Genomic DNA, 19,375 nt, shown 5'->3' on the forward strand with positions numbered 1-19,375 from the left:
CGGAGGCAGCTGGTGGCGGCTTCTTCGCCGGGCAGCGCGCGATTGGTGCGCCCTCGGGAAAGGCTGCGCTTTGCAGGACGGAGCCGAGGCGCGTGCGGGAAACTGAGCGCCCCCCGGGGACTAAATCGAGCTCTCTGGGCATCTCGGCGGCCAGCTGGCTTGGGCAAGCGGCGGAGCTCGCTAGACGCGCAAATCGAGAGAGGAAACCGAGGTCGAGATGGCCCTGAAGCTCAGCCCACACATAGAAGAAGGTCGCTCCTGGCTCGCCTCTGCGCGGGGTCACCAAGGCATTTTGCGCGCGCTTAGAAAGCGCAATTGGTTACAGTGGGGCTTACTTCTCAGTAAACACCCAGAGGTTTATGGTGCACTGTTGGCCCACACGGAACACTGCCGAGTGTCTACAGCTCTGAATGCTTGTACTTTATAGGTCTGCTAAGCATCAGCATAACCCAGGGTGCTCCCTCAAGGGGACATCGAACAAGAGGGATGTACACGAACGGATTCTAAACTTATAAAGATCCCGTCGAAATCAGTAGTATTAACATCTCCGGCATTTGGGAGTTTAGATAATTTGTAGTATTGCGGTAGGATTTTGGCTCTGTGGGTGTGCTCTGGGTCAGTGGAGATGTCTTCATTCCCCAAATCAATGCTATTTTTTAATTATTATCTTCCAAGAGGGGTGAGTTGGGGAGAGAGTGTCAGGATCCAACCACCTGAGGGAGTAAACCCTGCTTGAGGTAATACCTGCAACCCATCTCATGCACCTATCAGCCTCTGTCAACTGAGCCATCAAGGTGAGGCAAAAGGTTTGAACCAAAGTACCCTCTAGGGTTTCCCCTCCAGACAGGATAAAAAAAACCTTTGTATGTCTGGCACAGGGAAACACACACAAATGCAGTAGCTATTTGTGTTCCTCTTAGGAGATTATAGTCCTTGGCAGAAATGAGTAGTTCAGGAGAGTGGAGCACTGGCTTTTCATTACACTGGGATGCACTCCTGCTTAATTATCTTGATATATCAGAAGGCCCATGCATGTCAGCATTGCTTACAAGAATACCAGCAATTAGCACATGCAAGGTACGGTCTGCACAACATAAGGCTTGTAGGGTAGACTGGTTGCAGCCCTCTGAAGAAGTTCCAGGTATCCACCATTTGAACTATTTTCCAACTTGTCTTGTGATTACTTCAATAGAGGGCCTCTCAACTCCAGCAGAAATGAGGATGGGAGAATGCTTGCATCCATGGTCCTGCATTCATCTTCTATGGTACCTCCTGGAGTTGATTTCAAATCCACCCCAAGATTGTGAAGTGCCTAACAGCATGCTAAGATTGTAAATTGTGGGAAGAGAAAGTTTGTCCTAGCCTAGGAGGAAACAGGAAGTTCCGACTGGCTGGTCCAAACATGTCCACTCTAGGAATGTTGTATTTGACTGCTCTGTGTTTCACATTCCAGAGAAATGCTATACCAGTACAGTGGTACCTCGGGTTAAGTACTTAATTCGTTCCAGAGGTCCGTTCTTAACCTGAAACGGTTCCTAACCTGAAGCACCACTTTAGCTAATGGGGCCTCCCGTTGCTGCCATGCCGCCAGAGCACAATTTTTGTTCTCATCCTGAAGCAAAGTTCTTAACCCGAGGTACTATTTCTGGGTTAGTAGAGTCTGTAACCTGAAGCGTATGTAACCTGAAGCATATGTAACCCGAGGCACCACTGTAGAGTAGCTGACAGTGATATTGTCTAGCTACAACTTCCTGAAGCGCAGGACACGGGACACAGGCCTAATGTTGGATGGAAGCCTCAGTGCAATAGTTCACAAATCTCAGTTCAGAAGTTCACAGACCTGAGGGCTACGTTTACATAATTATTAACACAGGGAAGACATTACTTCTGTATTTACTACCAGATAATGTATTTGCAATAGTGCTTATTTTGAACTCATCTGTTAACCCTCCTTTTCCTTCCTGCTCTTATAGAATGCTCTCTTTTACTCTGGGTCCTGGATCTTCTGCTCCCCACCTTAAAAACCCTTTAAAAATGTTTTTACTTTGCTTACAAGATGATGGCTTTCCTTCTGAAAATCAGCATAGATTTGAGTACATATAAATAGTACCTGCAATCTTGTGTCATGGTTCAGTGCCCTGAGTTCTTTTTAAGGACCTAGCAACATCTCTGTTGGCTGCTTAGGAATGCTGAACCAGTGATAGGTGAATTTACCTTGGCTTAATTTAGAATTGGCTTGGTAATTACAAGCTTTCTTGGTGAGAGTTCAGGAAAAAACCCCTCAATCATTTCACACAAGTTTTCTGCTGGTTCTTAATATTGGCACATGGATGCAGATAGTGCCCCCCCCCATATTGTATTGCCCCTACAGTTCCCAGCATTAGCTCTGGCATGGAGCCACTATACAACCAGCAAAAAGAGAGAATTTTAGAAGGGAATGGGACCAAACAATCACATGAGGTATTTGCCAAGAACATGAGCACTGGCTCAAATATAAGAGATACTCGCCAAATGAAAGATTGCATGGTTGAGCAGTCTATTTATTTAACTAACAGCAATCCATGGGAATTTAAGTGAAAATAAGGGGTTTACCATTAGAGAACTATTCACACTTCTTTCATTCGGTGCCCAGCCTAATGGATACTAACAGAGCATGACTGGGATTCTATTTTATATTCAAATTTGGAAAATGATTTATTGGGTAAATGGTACTCAGTTTGGAATACACCTGCAGAATACACAGCTGCAGAGATTCATTTTGAACCAAGTAATAATGGACTTCAGTGACACCTTTATTTGTTTGTTTGTTTGTTTGTTTTGTATACCACCCTATACCCGGAGGTCTCAGGGTGGTTCACAAAACAAGGTCAACATCTAAAACCACAATATATATAATCAAAATAAAATCAACAACCCAATAACTCCCCCCCCCCAAAAAGAACCACATTTTAAAAGGTCATAGGATGTCAATCAAATCAAAGGCCTGGTTAAAAAGGAACGTTTTTACCTGGCACCTAAAGGTGTATAAATGAAGGTGCCAGGCGAACTTCCCTGGGGAGATCATTCCACAGATGGGGAGCCACTGCAGAGAAGGCCTGTTCTTGTGTTGCCACCCTTCGGACCTCTTGAGGAGGAGCCACACGAAGGAGGGCCTCAGAAGATGATCTCAGGAGCTAAGTAGGTTCATATGGAAAGAGGCAGTCCTTGAGGTATTGCAGTCCTGAGCCGTTTAGGACTTTATAGGTCAAAACCAGCACTTTGAATTGGGCCTGGAAACTAATTGGTAGCCAGTGCAGTTGGACCAGGATCGGTGTAATATGTTGCTCTGGTGAACCATCTTCAGAGGCAGCCCTACGTATAACACATTGCAGTAATCTAACCTTGAGGTTACAAGACCATAGACAACAGTAGTTGTCCAGATAGGAGTGTAGCTGGGCCACCAGCTGAAGCTGACAGAAGGCACTCTGTGCCACTGAGGCTACCTGAGCCTCGAACAACAGCAAAGGATTCAGGAGTACCTCCAAGTTACAAACCTGCTCCTCCAGTGGAAGTGTAATCCCATCAAAAGCATATGATTTCCCACCCATCTGGTCTACGGAACCATCCACTAACAGTGCCTCGCCCTCAATCCTATCTGGGTTGAGCTTCAGTTTGTTGGCTTTCATCCAGTCCATTATAAAGTGGTACCTCCGGTTAAGAACTTAATTCATTCTAGAGGTCCGTTCTTAACCTGAAACTGTTCTTAACCTGAGGTACCACTTTAGCTAATGGCACCTCCCGCTGCCACTGCACCGCTGCTGCGCAATTTCTGTTCTCATCCTGAAGCAAAGTTCTTAACCTGAGGTTAGCGGAGTCTGCAACCCGAAGCGCCTGTAACCTGAAGTGTCTGTAACCTGAGGTGCCACTGTAGAGGCAAGACACTGGTCCAGCACTTCCACTGCCTCACCTGCAGATGTAAAGGAGAAACAGAGCTGAGTGTCATCAGCATACTGCTGACAATGTACTCCAAACCTCTGGATAACCCCACCTAGCATTTTTATGTAGATGTTAAACAATGTAGGGGATAGGATTGAGCCCCGTGGAACCCTACATTGAAGGTTCCACGGGGCTGAAAAGCATTCCCCAAGTAACACCGTCTGGGAACGACCATCCAAGTAAGACTGGAATCACCACAAAGCAGTGCCACCTACCCATAGTTCAGAGAATTGCTCCAGAAGGATACCATGGCTGATGGTATTGAAAGCCACTGAGAGTGCGAGACAAATTAACAGGGACATGTTTCCTTTGTCTCTCTCTCGACAGAGGTCATCATATAGGGCGACCAAAGCAGTTTCTGTGCCAAAACCAGGCCTAAACCCCAATGGAAATGGATCCATCTGGTTATGATGGACTAGAGGCAGTGATCAAATCATGGGGCAACAGCAGCTCCATCCTCTGACTCCCTCTAATTTTAGTCAAACAGTGTCCCTCTGTAGCGATCTAGAAACAGTATCTAAGAAGGCTGGAGGAAAAGGTGAAGGGGCTCACTTGTGATTCAGCAGCTGGGGTAGCTCTGTTAGTAGAGCATGAGATCCTTAATTGTTGGGCAGTAAGATTCCTGCATTGCAGGGGGTTGGATTAGATGACCCTTGTGGTACCTTCCAACTGTACAATTCTATGATTCTATGTACTATGATGTTGGGGAAGATTGAGGGTACAAGGAGAAGGGGACGACAGAGGATGAGATGGTTGGATAGTGTTCTCGAAGCTACCAGCATGAGTTTGACCAAACTGCGGGAGGCAGAGGAAGACAGGAGTGCCTGGCGTGCTCTGGTCCAGGGGGTAACGAAGAGTCGGACATGACTAAACGACTAAACAACAACAACAAATGTACTTAAAGGTACAGTCAGCTTGAGCCCAGCAAGGCAATTCTTATGTACTTTTTGTCAGATGGATTTAGATGAGTAGGAGAGGATTTTTTATTTATTATTCATCCTTCCTCTTCTTACTTGTGTAAGATTGCAAATACCTATTTCAGTGGAGTAAATTTACCATCAGTGTGCAGCTTGTCTCTAGAAGCTGTTAGAGACAAGGTTGCATAACCTTCTATAATGATTATGATATCCAAGGATACTTAGGCAGACTAGGATCTATTTCCCCTCTTCTATGCTTCTTTCTTCACAAAGAAATCACTCTCAGGCTGTGTCAGGCCGCAGAGGAAGCAACTCCCATGGCGGGTTGCCAGGAACGTATAAGACAAGGAAAAGTTCTTACCACCTGCTTTTTATTCAATATTTACAGAGAAAGGCTTGGAACGTATCCTCTTGGAGTGGCATTGTCCTGAGTGACTCTCCACCCCCTTTTCCTTCCACTTTCTCATTTGTCATTGCCATCATCTCCCTTATGAGTGGTGCTGAGGGCCCTTTGCTTCTGAGCCCTTTGCTGTACTACTTTCAAGGCTCACTGGGTTATGGGAGAAGGGAATGCTTTCTAAGACACTGTGTCCATCAGCTGTTGCCCTCCTGATCCTTCCTCTTCCTCCCCCCTCCCATTAATTCCCAGCTTTTCCCCTCATCTGCCTCTGAGCTGTGACCTCCCTCAAACCCCTGTTGTAATTCTGAACTGCCTTCTTCTCTGGAAGGATCAGGCTGGGGAGGTGGTCTCCACCATTCCTCCAGTGTGGTGTAGTGGTTAAGAGCGGTAGACTCATAATCTGGTGAACCAGGTTCAATTCTCTGCTCCTCCACATGCAGCTGCTGCGTGACACTTTTTTGAAACACAGAGCAGTCAAGTACAACATCCCTAGAGTGGACATAAAAAGGGGATGTCTGGACTAGCCAGTCATAACTTCCTGTTTCCTCCTAAACGGGGACAGACTTCCTCTACATGTAACCAGAGGTGGGTGTGGCCTCACCTGTGCAGGTAACAAAAGCATAGGACTGGCCGCCATCTCTCTGTCTCTGACTACATTTGTCGAAGAAGCAACATCTGCTTAGTTTCCAGGTATATTACTTTTGTAACTTAAGCCTGACTTCTGGGATCCATCTGTGAACAGAATGTGAGTGAGTAAACTCTTTTAATACTTTTATAGAAGAGCCAGTGTGGTGTAGTGGTTAAGAGTGGTAGACTCATAATCTGGTGAACTGGGTTCGTGTCTCCGCTCCTCCACATGCAGTTGCTTGGGCTAGTCACACTTCTCTGAAGTCTCTCAGCCCCACTCACCTCACAGAGTGTTTGTTGTGGGGGAGGAAGGGAAAGGAGAATGTTAGCCGCTTTGAGACTCCTTTGGGTAGTGATAAAGCGGGATATCAAATCCAAACTCTTCTCTTCTTCTGTGTCGTGTCTATTTTTTTTCATGAGGGACTAAAGGGGAAAATACCAGGTAACTTATTTTAGAGGCTTTAGAGAGCCTGAGCAAACGTATCCGCTGTGCAAGTTTAAAATAGGGGAATGCTACTCTGCTAAATTGTAGAACTTGTTAACACAAGTTAGAAAGGATATAATCAAACAATATATCATCTCCTGCATTCCTGAACATTCCCACAAAAATAAACTCATGCGTTGCAGTAGGTTAGACTAGGAGACTCTTGTGGTCCCTTCCAACTCTACAATTCTATTCTCTGATTATATAAACTTACATATATTGGTATTAAATGAGTGCAGGGTTTAATCTAGCCAAGTGCATCCTATTGACCATGAAGATATTTTATTTAAATAAAAAAGTAACACTAAGAAAATCCTCATTTTGAAAGCACTAAGCTGTTATTCTGTACTGTGCCACAAAAGAAAATCTAAAATCAAACATTTGTTTTGTGTGTAACATGTTAAATAATGCTGACTGCAAACCTGAAACCTCATACTCTGGATGTGGTTGCTCTGCTTTTGAAGGAGGAATAATGGAACTGTACTGTTACCCACAAGCCAGCTAGAAGTAAGGTTAACTGAAACAAACACTTTCTATTATCACGTAGATAGGATTAACAGCAGGGTGCCAGTCTGTGATCCTAAAGGGAATTATTTTGTTTTCAACATGAATATAAAGTAAGTGATTTGAGCCTTGTAGTTGTTGTTTTTTTTTTTTAGTGCCTGTAGGTTTGCACGGTCAGTTCCACTGACTTCAATGAGAGGAAGTAAAAATAAAATTAAAAAATCCCTTAAATCCAAATACTCAAGACTTAACTGACTTACATAGACTTGTTTTCTTTATCTTTTATTCATCCCACTGACTACTCTTATAAGCATCTCTTCCTGGAGTAAATCCAGTCATCTATTGAAACTCCTGACACTGTCCGTGTCCTTTGCAACACATACCCTTTGCAACTACACATGCATGCGGAGAGTCAATGTCAAAGGCAGTAGGTGGCTCGTTGTGGGGTTGCGTTTAGCTCTGCCTCTCTGAGAATAAGATAAATGTAAGTGTTGAAGAACTCCTGGGGTTGGCTGAATTCATTTGGTATTCAACACTGCCTGGCTCTTTTCTCTTCTATTACCGGCTCTCTTTGTATGTTCAAGCCTACTTGAGTTTCTTTTCTCTTTTGTTGGACTTGGTCCCTTTGATGTGAGTCAGGGTACGCCCTGCTGCAGAGAGAACTTCACAGGAATCGGAAATATAAGCAACGCACTGCTCAGGAAGAGTCACTGTATAGCAGCAGGAATGTCTGAAGGCTTGAACATGTATTTTCCACAGAATCAAGGTGAATCAAAGATCATCAAGGGGGCCAGAAGCAGGGGAAAAAAATCAATCAAAACTGTTCAGTTTCTTAGTGTTTGCTTCTAAACGTGTTTACTTGGAAGCCTCTGCCACTCAAATCAGCGAGACCTATTGCCGAGTTAAAACATGTTTAGGATCAGGCTGAGAATCAAGCAAAGTTATAATAATAATTGTCAGGGGTTCAGGAGCAGAGGCACAGGAAAGGGAGGAAATAGAGAGCGAGGGGGAGGAGTCCGAAGGTAATGTTAGCGATGACAGCGGTCCGAGGTCTCTGAGTCTTTCCAGCGAATCGGAAGATTCACAGAAAGGGGCTCCCATGGTCAGAGCAAGGGGGGTGCCGAGGGGGACACCCCAGGAAGAAGGGGCCAGAGGGGACTCAGAGAGAAGCAGTTGGAAATCAGGACCAGCGTCCACACCAGAGTGCAGTAGGGGGGAGGAGTCCCAGGCATCGGGATCAGGCGGCGCACTGCCAGTGGGAGGACATGAGTCAGGATTGGCCACGCCTCCATCGGGGAGCGAGGAAACGGTCGAGAGGAAGGTTGAAGGCTGGGCGCGCGCGCCAAGTTCAAATGTACAGGAGGGCGGTGCAGTTGGCAGCCCGGATAGGGAGCCAGGTCCCAAAGCCCGCCGAAAAGACGGGGAGGAGTCAGGGGGGTCAACGTCAGCGTCAGAAGAATCCAGGAAGGAAGGGACCCCGGGGGGTAGCAGGACCCAGAGGAGAAAGGAGAGACGGAAGAGGTGGAGTAAGGCTAGAATCTTAAACTGGTGTACAGGGGGCGGAGACTCAGATGGAGCTTCGCCGATCTAACCATGAGACGTAGAGTTGCACGCAGCAGCTTGAGAATGGAAACTGTAACTCAATAAAGACTTTTGTTTAATGATCGCTGGCTAGCGTGATCCTCTGTGAGCTAGGATCTGGAAGCAGCTCTGATAATAATAATAATAATAATAATAATAATAATAATAATAAATTTTATTTATATCCCGCCCTCCCCAGCCAAAGCCAGGCTCAGGGCGGCTAACAACAAACAAATAATCAAACAATCAAATAATCCAACATTCTAAAACATTTCATTATAAAAATTAATTAAAATCAAATTAATGGCAACCGTTAAGCAAAGTTCTGTGCAGGTTGCCGGAGGTGGGAGTCAGGCTGGGCCCTGACCAAAGGCCTGGCGGAACAACTCTGTCTTGCAGGCCCTGCGGAAAGATGTCAGGTCCCGCAGGGCCCTAGTCTCTTGTGACAGAGCGTTCCACCAGATTGGAGCCGCAGCTGAGAAAGCCCTGGCTCTAGTTGAGGCCAGCCTAACCTCTCTGAGGCCTGGGACTTTATTATTTATACCCCGCCCATCTGGCTGAGTTTCCCCAGCCACTGTGGGCGGCTCCCAATCGATTGTTAAAAACAATACAGCATTAAATATTAAAAACTTCCCTAAACAGGGCTGCCTTCAGATGTCTTTTAAAAATAGGATAGCTGCTTATTTCCTTGACATCTGATAGGAGGGCGTTCCACAGGGCAGGCACTACTACCGAGAAGGCCCTCTGTCTGGTTCCCTGTAACCTCACTTCTTGCAATGAGGGAACCGCCAGAAAGCCCTCAGCGCTGGATCTCAGTTTCTGGGCTGAATGATGGGGGTGGAGACACTCCTTCAGGTACATAGGACCGAGGCTGTTAAGGGCTTTAAAGGTCAGCACCCATTCTCTTTAGAAACAGAGGAAAGATCTGGAAGTTTGCCCAGGATAAAAAAGGTCCAAAGCTATAAAGAGAATTCACACAGTGTCAGAATCACTTGCTCTTCAGTTTTGCTAAGAGCTTTTCATGGTGCATTTATAATAAGTATTTTGCTTAATTTTCTGGATGCTGAATTTGTAACTCAAGTTGAGAAAAGCAAAAACTTGCTTTTTTCATAATGTAATGCCATATTCTGCCCACATCTGTAGGCCACTTGCTCATTTTGTAGCTTGATACACAATCTGTTGATGTGGAAACACCTGGATTTAAAGACAGATCAAAATTCTACTACTGCTAAGCAAGACTGAAAGAGATTACAATTAATGACATTGCTAACAGTCACAACTTTCAGGACATTTGGCTAGGGCAGATCTACATTCCTGGTTTTTAACGTTAAGGAAGGGTTAAGAAATGGTTTTCTTAACGTAGATGGACACATGACACCCAGCTTTTAATGTTCATAGTGGATTATTAAAATGTGACACCAGAGGGTGCTGCAAAGCAACCAGCAACCAGCAGTAGGGAGATAGCCCTTTTGACAAAAAAAAAGAGGTAAGAAATGCTTTATTTTACAAGTATGCCCTGTGACCTTTAGGAACCACACATCTATCATTCTAATAATGTTAAACAGATGAGTGTAGATCCATCCCTAGTGTCTATCTCCATAGTAGCTCCAACCAGCAGGTTGCTTTTGCCTATAAAGATCTCTCCAACTATTTTATATCTAGGGGTTTTTTTTGGGGGGGGGGGGGCTTGTAGAGCATTAGCTCAACTCCTAGCGCAATGCTTTGGAGTCTGTTGTTCGGACATATTTGTTTAAAATGGGTTTTGCCACTGAGACTGCAATCCTAAACTCACCTGGGAGCATAAATCTCACTGAACTCAATGGACCTTACTTCTCACTATTACTGCTGTGCTGGGAATGCATTAGTATTATTTAAAAACAATGCAGAGATTTCCTTTCCAAAATATTGTTTCTCATCCATGTTTAGCCAAGTGCTTAAATATTAATAATACTTTTTGTTGATGTCGCAAAAAGTTTGTTCAGACTGGCTGTGAAAGGGGCTTCATTCTAAAATGGTGCTTTCAAATGCTGCTGTGACATCTTTGGCACCAGTTTAAGTTGCAAATTGCAACCTTACACAGGTTCCCTGGGGACGCGGGTGGCGCTGTGGGTTAAACCACAGAGCCTAGGACTTGCTGATCAGAAGGTCGGCGGTTCGAATCCCCACGACGGGGTGATCTCCTGTTGCTCGGTCCCTGCTCCTGCCAACCTAGCAGTTCAAAAGCACGTCAAAGTGCAAGTAGATAAATAGGTACCACTCTGGTGGGAAGGTAAATGGCATTTCTGTGCGCTGCTCTGGTTCACCAGAAGTGGCTTAGTCATGCTGGCCACATGACCCGGTGTCATGTACGCCGGCTCCCTCGGCCAATAAAGCAAGATGAGCGCCGCAACCCCAGAGTCGGTCACGACTGGACCTAATGGTCAGGGGTCCCTTTACCTTTACAGGTTCCCTATAGAGCAAGTCCCACTGGATTCCACAGGCCCTACCATAAAAGGGCCAGTGTAAGATGGCATCCGCTCCATGGTTCTGCCCAGGCTTTTTACACCACCGTGCTTCAGATGCAAGTGGAGGAAAATGCCATCCACCAGCACTGGGCTGGTCCATGCGCCAGCTGCTATGTGTTCCGCAGTCAACACAAGAGGAGCAGCTGCTGGATCAGCCCGGTGGTGGCTCATGAAATCCAGCATCTCAGTGGCCAACTAGATGCACGTGGGAAGGCTGCAGCAAGGGGAGCATCCCCAACAAGTGCGATTCCCAGCAGCTGGCACGACGCCATTTGGATTTCAAACGCGCGAGCCTCCCAGAGTGGAGGCAGCAGAACAAACGCGTCTTCCAAGAAACCTCTCGCCGTTTCCCCCTTTTTAAAGGAGGAGTGGCGAGCCTGCTCCTTCTCACGTGGAAGGGCAGTGAGGCGCCCTTGGCGTGCCTCTCGGGCAAAACGCCCAGGCGGTTGTTGAGGGAAACCGCGGGTGCGGGGGCCGCCTCCTCCTCGCCCACGCCGCGCGGGAGTCCCCTCGGCTGAGGACCGTGGCGCCTGGGAGCGCCGAGTCTCTCTGCCCAGGCGCTTTGCCTGCCGGCCCCCATTGGGTGGGTTCTTTTTGTGTCGCAGGGTTGTCCCCTGTGCAAACAACAGGTTGAATATTGTAGGTGCGGGTTATTAAAATGTCGCGGGGACAATGGCAGTCTGTGTCCCATTCGCCACGCTCGGCTTCCTCTTTGGAAAAGGGCGCGCAACATGGGACGCGGGCTTGGCTTCCAGCGTGAGGGAGTCTGCATAGCAGCAGCGCCTGCCCTGTCGCCCTGGAAATCTCGCCGCGCGGATGGAGACGCAGGGCGATGCGGTCGAGGCGGAGGGGTATAGGATGGATATTAATAATAATATAGACGCCTGAAAGGTTGGAGACGCCAAAGGCTTGCGAGCCGCATGGAGACAGTGGCGACGAGCCCTGATAATAAGAGCTGTGTAGGCTTGCCACGTCGCCACCCATTCATAATTTTTTTTTATGGATGGTTTACCTTTGGGAAATCTTTTCCCATAGTAAAAGGAGAACACATATCCTGGAGTTTGCCAATCCCCTCCCTTAAGAATGTACGTCTGACAAATATATGTCAGACAATTTTTCCATCTGTGCAAAGATAGGACTGGGTCCAACTCTGCACTTTTTCCTGGAAGTAAGACCCCCATGGAGCACAGTGGGGCTAAGCAGGCATGTTTTAGTTTAGGATAAAACTGTGAAGTAAAAGTGCTGCAACAGCAGCAAACATGCTTTAACTTTTTTTTTTAAAAAAAAAGGTTAATGAGAATTTGTTTTGTAGAAATACAATGCCTAGTAAATGTGAACACCACTTTTGATTCTTTCTTTTTAAAAAGACATTTAAGCCCATCTTTCTGCTTTTAAAAAAAGCCCTCCAGAGAGTAAAGGATTGCAACAGCAGGGCACTGGTAAGCTTTCAACATGTCCTATTTATGAATGAGAATAATAATAATAACAACAACAAAACTTGATTTATAACAGCTTCAACAAATCCCTTGAGGTTCTGCTTTGCTTCCTCCCCCTCCCACCCTGTCAATACAATGAACAGCTGGAGTGTCCATAATTTACTAAGTTAAAAGGTGGCAACCCTATAAACACGCCTGCTTGTAAATCCCATTGATTTCAGTGGAATCCCTCCCCCCAGTGAAAATGCCTTCTCAGGCTCACTGCCGAAAGGAAAAGTTGCAAAAGGAGAAGAGAAAACTATTGCTGCAATTCTGAAATATACTTAAGCTGGCAACTTTATTCTTTAAATAGATTGCACTAAAGGACTTGTCATATGTTACTACCCTATCAAAGCTACATTGGCATTGAGGTCTCTCTCTCTCTCTCTCTCTCTCTCTCTCTCTCTCTTTTCACAGTCACTGCATCCAGGACATGATTTCAAGCCACAGCTTTGAAACAGAGCCACCCACCTTCCCCTTACTGGAATTTGCAAGCACGATAGCATGCATTATCTTTCTGCACATACCGGTAGGTTTTTGTTTTTTTTAAGGACCCCCAAGCATGCATAGAGTGCCTAAGTTTAACTTGCTTACATAATCGCTGCTACATATTTGGGATCAGTGAAGGGAATTTCTAGATCAGATGAGTCTCTGATAGACTGAAGTTCCATGACATCCAGAATTCTGCTTTCCACTATGGCTGGATGTTTCTGAGAAACCCAAAGGCAGGGCATTGCTGTATATACCCCAGTCTCCAAGCAGCAAGAGGCTTCAGGAATGCCTGGGCCTATCCAGAGTTTAGTTTCCTTTGATTGAAGGTCAGTGGAGACTATGGTGTCTTTAGGATATATGGTTTTATTTACACATATGTACAACTTGAACATGGGTTGGGGGAGCTCAGAGTATTAACACTTCAACAGATCTTGGTTCCTTATGAGGTTCCCATTAGAAGACCCCAAATATCTAACCCTGGGTCCAGCACATAGCAAGGTCAGCCTTTGTGTTGCCAGCTTCTAGCACCAGCCAAAACTTACATGCTCACACCCCCCTCTTGGCCTGTTATTCTCCATCCTAGGATGATGCAGCATCCAGCCAGGTGAGGTGGGAAAAGGCCCACTCATTTGTTTCTATGGCAACAGTGAAACCTCTTTGGACATGTAAATGGCAGTGCCTAACCGGTCCGCTCAGGCCATTATCTTACAAAGAAACAAATCTGGCTTGTTCAGCAGGTTCCACATATTCTTACCCTGCATACACCGGATCACAGGTTTGAAAGGGACCCACAGGTATAATCCAGAATGATCGCCCACCCCCCAAAACCCGTTTAACTATTCCTTCCCTGCTGTCATGCTCCTCTTAGCGACTGGTATTCAGCAGTATACAGTTATACCTCATGTTACGTTTGCTTCAGGTTGCACATTTTCAGGTTGCGTCCTGTGGCGACCCGGAAGTACTGGGTTTTGCTGCTCGCGCATGCGCAGACACACAGAATGACATCATGCACATGCACAGAAGTGGCGAATTGCGACCTGCGCACATGCAGACGCGGGTTGCGTTCCGCTCATGTTGCAAATGGGCCTCCGGAACGGATCTCGTTCGCAACCAGAGGTACCACTGTACTGCCTCAAAGCAATGCCTATTCCATTTGACCCTGATAGCTAATGGCTGCCGATAGATGCATTCTCCATGAATGTGTCTAATCCCACCTCAAAACCATATATCTTGGGTAAAAAAGGTTTGAGCATCAGACTATCCCATTTTACTAATTAAAATATTAGACTTAGAGAATTGAGTTATATTTCTGGAGTGAGCTGCAAATGTTAACACACATGATGTCTAACAAAATTAAGTTGAAATGCTTCTAGATGGCCTATGTGTTAGGCATTCATCTTGATTTGTTTGCACTGTGGGAATGTTATATGACACTGACGGTTTATTGTGCCTTCATTCTGATTCGATTTGTGAGGAAGCTAAACAATACCATTTCAAAGGAATTGTCACCCCACATTTTCCAGTACAATTTCCCACATTTACTTTCCTTACTGCAAAAGGTAAGGGTGGTTTTTCTGGAAGTGGGTATGTTGTGCAAGGATGCCAGATCCACTTTAACTGCACAATCTGAATCTGCTGAGAAGCAACTGAATCCTGCTTGTAAAACAGTGGCAGTCTGGAAGTGCTCTGTGCTGATAGCCAGAGATTTAGAAACTTATTTAAAATTGAAAGCTGGTAAGCATAGTGCTGAAGTGCCACCTACTGGCTGCAGAAGATGCAGCAGATTGCAAACATCTTTGTTAAGGATTCCCCTTACCCCACCCACCCCATTTTCCTGAAAGAGCCAGAGAGAAATCATACATCTTCTGGTTTGCTTTCTATAAATTATGTTCCACACGGACATTGATTGTAACCAATAGTAACAGCTCACCAACTGGTACAAACAACTGGTTTCATTTATTGGTTACTTTTTGGTCTCTGCTGTGCTCACGGAGCAGGGGTTCTCAAACTTTCTTTCCCATGGCCCACTGAGGTCCATCAGTCACAAGATGGGTGGGGCCCCTCCTCTAGCTCAGAGTGAGTTAGAAGACAAAGCCGGAGTTTGAATTAGAGTCTTTAGGGTTGGCTGTGACCTAGAGGAATAAAGGTTGCAAGCTGGTAAAGGCAAGCTGGAGAAGAGGGTCCAAGCACAATGGTTGATTTCTGTTTGAATCCACAGCTGTGGTTTTGGGAAAAACAAGACCGTTTTTGGGTTTAATGATGTGAACTGTAGACAGGCTGTAGACATGTGTAAAGAAGCTATATATCATATAGTGCAGCGGTTCTCAACCTGTGGGTCCCCAGATGTTGTTGGACTACCACTCCCATCACCCCTGAGCTCTGGCCTTGCTAGCTAGGGGTGGTGGGAGTTGTAGTTCAACAACATCTGGGGACCCACAGGTTGAGAAAGGCTGAAGCGGAACAGACTGCCACAAGAGAACTTTCCTTCCTTGGAGGTTTATAAGCAGAGGTTGGATGGCCACCTGTCATGGATGCTTCAGCTGAGATTCCTGCATTAGAGGGGGCTGGACTAGATGACCCTTTGGTCCTTTCCAACTCTAAGATTCTATGGCACCACAGTCTCTGCTATGCCTCATTTTCAAAAGGAACTTCTGGAATCTCACACTATTTGGAGATTGGGGTGGCATGCAACAATATCTTTATAGCACCCAAAACACTGCAGGGCTTGTTGTTCTATTCACAGTTTGTGCAGTCCCCTCTCTGTTCATAGGGAAGATGTAGGGCTAATTGTATGCATCAAAACAACAAGGGGGATTAAACATGCAAGAGATATTTAGGAAAAAAAGCACAGCAACTGAGCAGCAAAAGTATTATTCCTCACGTATTTATAGGCAAACTCTTTTTCAAGGGAATATAGTTAACTAATGTATCAAACCTGACCACCTTCTCTGAAATCCAGGTAATGGATATGCTCAGTCCACTTAAAAATACACACTAGCAAAAGCAGAAAAAGTCTATCTGAAGTGCACTGGGAATAAAGGATTTTGCTGCTGTTGTTTTTCCTGCATATAATAGAAGGACACTGGTTTTTTCTGCAACTGCTTCTGCTCTCCTGTTGCCACCCCCTTAGCTTGTTCACGCATATATGTTCACATTTAATGGCTGCAGCCTCAAATGGCAACTTGCATGTGCTAAAGAGCAATCACAGGTCACGTACCACAAATATCACTGCAGTCCCAAACATGCCCTCCCTTCCCATGTAGTCTGTTCACACATTTAGCTGTGAGTCATCAGGTACTGAGTAATAAATGATTTTTGTGTGTATGTATGTATGCACTTAAGATAATTAGGGCTGTGCTCATCTTGCTTTATTGGCCAAGGGAGCCGGCGTACAGCTTCCGAGTCATGTGGCCAGCCTGACTAAGCCACTTCTGGCGAACCAGAGCAACGCATGGAAACACTGTTTACCTTTATGCTGGAGCGGTACCTATTTATCTACTTGCACTTTGACATGCTTCCGAACTGCTAGGTGGGCAGGAGCAGGGACCAAGCAACGGGAGCTCACCCCGTCGTGGGGATTTGAACCGCCAAACTTCTGATCAACAAACCCTAGGTCTTAGTATACCAGCTCCCAGGTCTTAGTACGCCAGCTCCCTCGGCCAATAAAGCGAGATGAGCGGCGCAACCCCAGAGTCGGTCACGACTGGACCTAATAGTCAGGGGTCCCTTTACTTCTAATGGTATTACTGATTTATGCCTGCACTGATTTCAAAAATTTGCTGGGCAGCTGTACCACAATGAGCCTGCCTTGCCCCATCTTGCCAATCTCCCACCTCCATGTTGCATTCCTGTGAAACTTAATCTCTCTCTTAGATGCCTTTCTGTGGTGGCAGCCAAGCACAGGCCAGCCTTGCACACAACCACTGTTGCGTTTGATATAAAGTAGTTTTGCTTAAGCTTATTTTTCTCCTACTTTTCTGCGAAATAACACCACTCTGATACAGTTAACATAACAGAAAGCAAGATAATACAAACAAACCAACAAACATAGTCCAAACAGTTTTACTTTAAATGAAACAATTCTCTTGGGTAGGGTGTTTTGCTACTGAATAAGCAACCTGATCTACAGTCAGTTAAGATAGATTGCTTGGCTTTAAGCCAGTTTTAGGTTTCAAACACATTTACATTGGAGCAAGTACCACTGAACTCAGTGGGAATTGCTTCTGAGTAGGCATGCAAAGGATTGCACTGTTAATTCATTTAGTTCAAGGGTGGGGGCCAGTGGTCCTCCACATGTTGTTGGGAGTGCAACTCCCATTTCCCCTGACCATTGGCCATGCTTTCCGAGGCTGGTGGGAGTTGGAGTTCATCATCTGGAGGCCTGCTGGTTAGTCAGCCATACTTTCGTTAATGTCCAAGGCTGAACAGCAACCCAGTACTATAGATCAGCTGCTTAATCCAGTCCAGGGAAGAACAGGCAACACCTTCCCTATGCAAATTAGATGCTCATCAACACTTCCTCTTGTCCCACTGCTTTCCCCCAGGGAAAGCTGCTCTTTCGTACTCAGCAGGAAGAAACAGCAATTTGGATTTTCTCTGGACTGCTGCACTGAAGAGTTTGTTTTCCCTAGGAAAGGAGCAGGGGCAAGGGGAAAATCCACTCTGACCCAAGCAAAAGTCCTCAATCACCACAATTGCTGCATCTGTACATTGAATCAAAGACTAGGGGCTACAGTAACACTAGCGTTCTTTCTTGGTCTTCTAAATTATCCAGCTTGGGCAAGCATGTGAACACTTGACCTGAAGTCACTCTGCTGATGTTCTGAAACTGCTGCCATTTTCCTGCTTCAAGTCATCATGGGCTCATGGAAATGTTAGCTGAAACACCATTAGTCATGCACCAGAGACACACACCAGCTGATTCATGGTAGCCCCAAGGTTTACAGGAGGAAGTGCTGGATTTCCTCCTTTTGTGGCAGCTATTAATATTGGATGTGCTCTGATTTATTTACAGTGGTACCTCGGGTTACATATGCTTCAGGTTACAGACGCTTCAGGTTACAGACTCCGCTAACCCAGAAATAGTGCTTCAGGTTAAGAACTTTGCTTCAGGAGGAGAACAGAAATCGTGCTCTGGCGGTGCGGCGGCAGCAGGAGGCCCCATTAGCTAAAGTGGTGCTTCAGGTTAAGAACAGTTTCAGGTTAAGAACGGACCTCCGGAACGAATTAAGTACTTAACCCGAGGTACCACTGTATTTCAAAGCCCACAACAAATCTGTTCTGTAGGCAAAAAGTTTGTTTTGCTTGTTCACCCTGAACACTTGAGTAGTTAGAATCGGGTTGTTTGTCTACTCTCAATTATTCTAGTTTGGGTAGCCTTTTTTTTTTGTCTATCTTGTTGTTCAGGTTTCTTGCTCTGGTAGGGTCAGGGAGAACCTTCTTTAATCCTTTAGTTTGGGAAGACTTTGTTTCATTTTTCTCCTCTTATGCTGTGATTTTGCTTTCCTGTTTCATTGCATGTTATTGAACTTACCTTGTCTCTTTTGTTGTATTAATATACCATTCACCACTTAGGGACCTTTGGGCTGAAAAATGATATATAAATCAATCAGCCTAGAACTACTACTAATGCTATGATTATGAGATTATTCTGGGCATTCCACTTCTAGCGCATGCTGGATCAGGGAATCACAATGCGTCATTGCTCTGTCTGCTGGGGTGCTGTTGCTATCCATATTGGCAGAAAATTGAGGGGGGGGGGGGAGATTATTATTATTTTTATAGTGTCTCTCTACTCCAGTAGGTATTGAGCAATGGTGGTATTCAACAGGGCAGCCTGATTTTTCACAGCACATCCCAATGCTTCTTGCCACACATAATGCAAGAGTTACTGGTTTAATGGATCGTCTCATGAAGATTTTATTTTACCACAAGTATTTTGTTGGGACGCGGGTGGCGCTGTGGGTAAAACCTCAGCGCCTAGGACTTGCCAATCGCATGGTCAGCGGTTTGAATCCCCGCGGCGGGGTGCGCTCCCGTCGTTCGGTCCCAGCGCCTGCCAACCTAGCAGTTCGAAAGCACCCCTGGGTGCAAGTAGATATATAGGGACCGCTTACCAGCGGGAAGGTAAACGGCGTTCTGTGTGCTGCGCTGGCTCGCCAGATGCAGCTTGTCACGCTGGCAACGTGACCCGGAAGTGTCTGCGGACAGCGCTGGCTCCCGGCCTATAGAGTGAGATGAGCGCACAACCCTAGAGTCTGGCAAGACTGGCCCGTACGGGCAGGGGTACCTTTACCTTTACCTATTTTGTTGGGAACTAACCCAGTTGAGAACACAGCTCACTGGCTTTTTCTAAAGGCACCTTGATTGTAAATATTAATTAAAAAAACAAGGTATTAATAGACATGGTTTGTTTA

At 45.8% G+C, this 19,375-nt stretch overlaps 1 protein-coding gene across 1 annotated transcript in view; it reads right to left on the minus strand.

Moving 5' to 3' along the window:
* The window catches only part of SMARCAD1 (SNF2 related chromatin remodeling ATPase with DExD box 1), a 390,786-nt gene that overhangs the window by 143,593 nt on the left and 227,818 nt on the right, over positions 1-19,375 (minus strand). The window lies entirely within an intron of this gene.

This window comes from Podarcis pityusensis (assembly GCF_964106645.2).
Source record: "Podarcis pityusensis genome assembly, chromosome: 9".
Lineage (NCBI taxonomy): Eukaryota > Metazoa > Chordata > Lepidosauria > Squamata > Lacertidae > Podarcis > Podarcis pityusensis.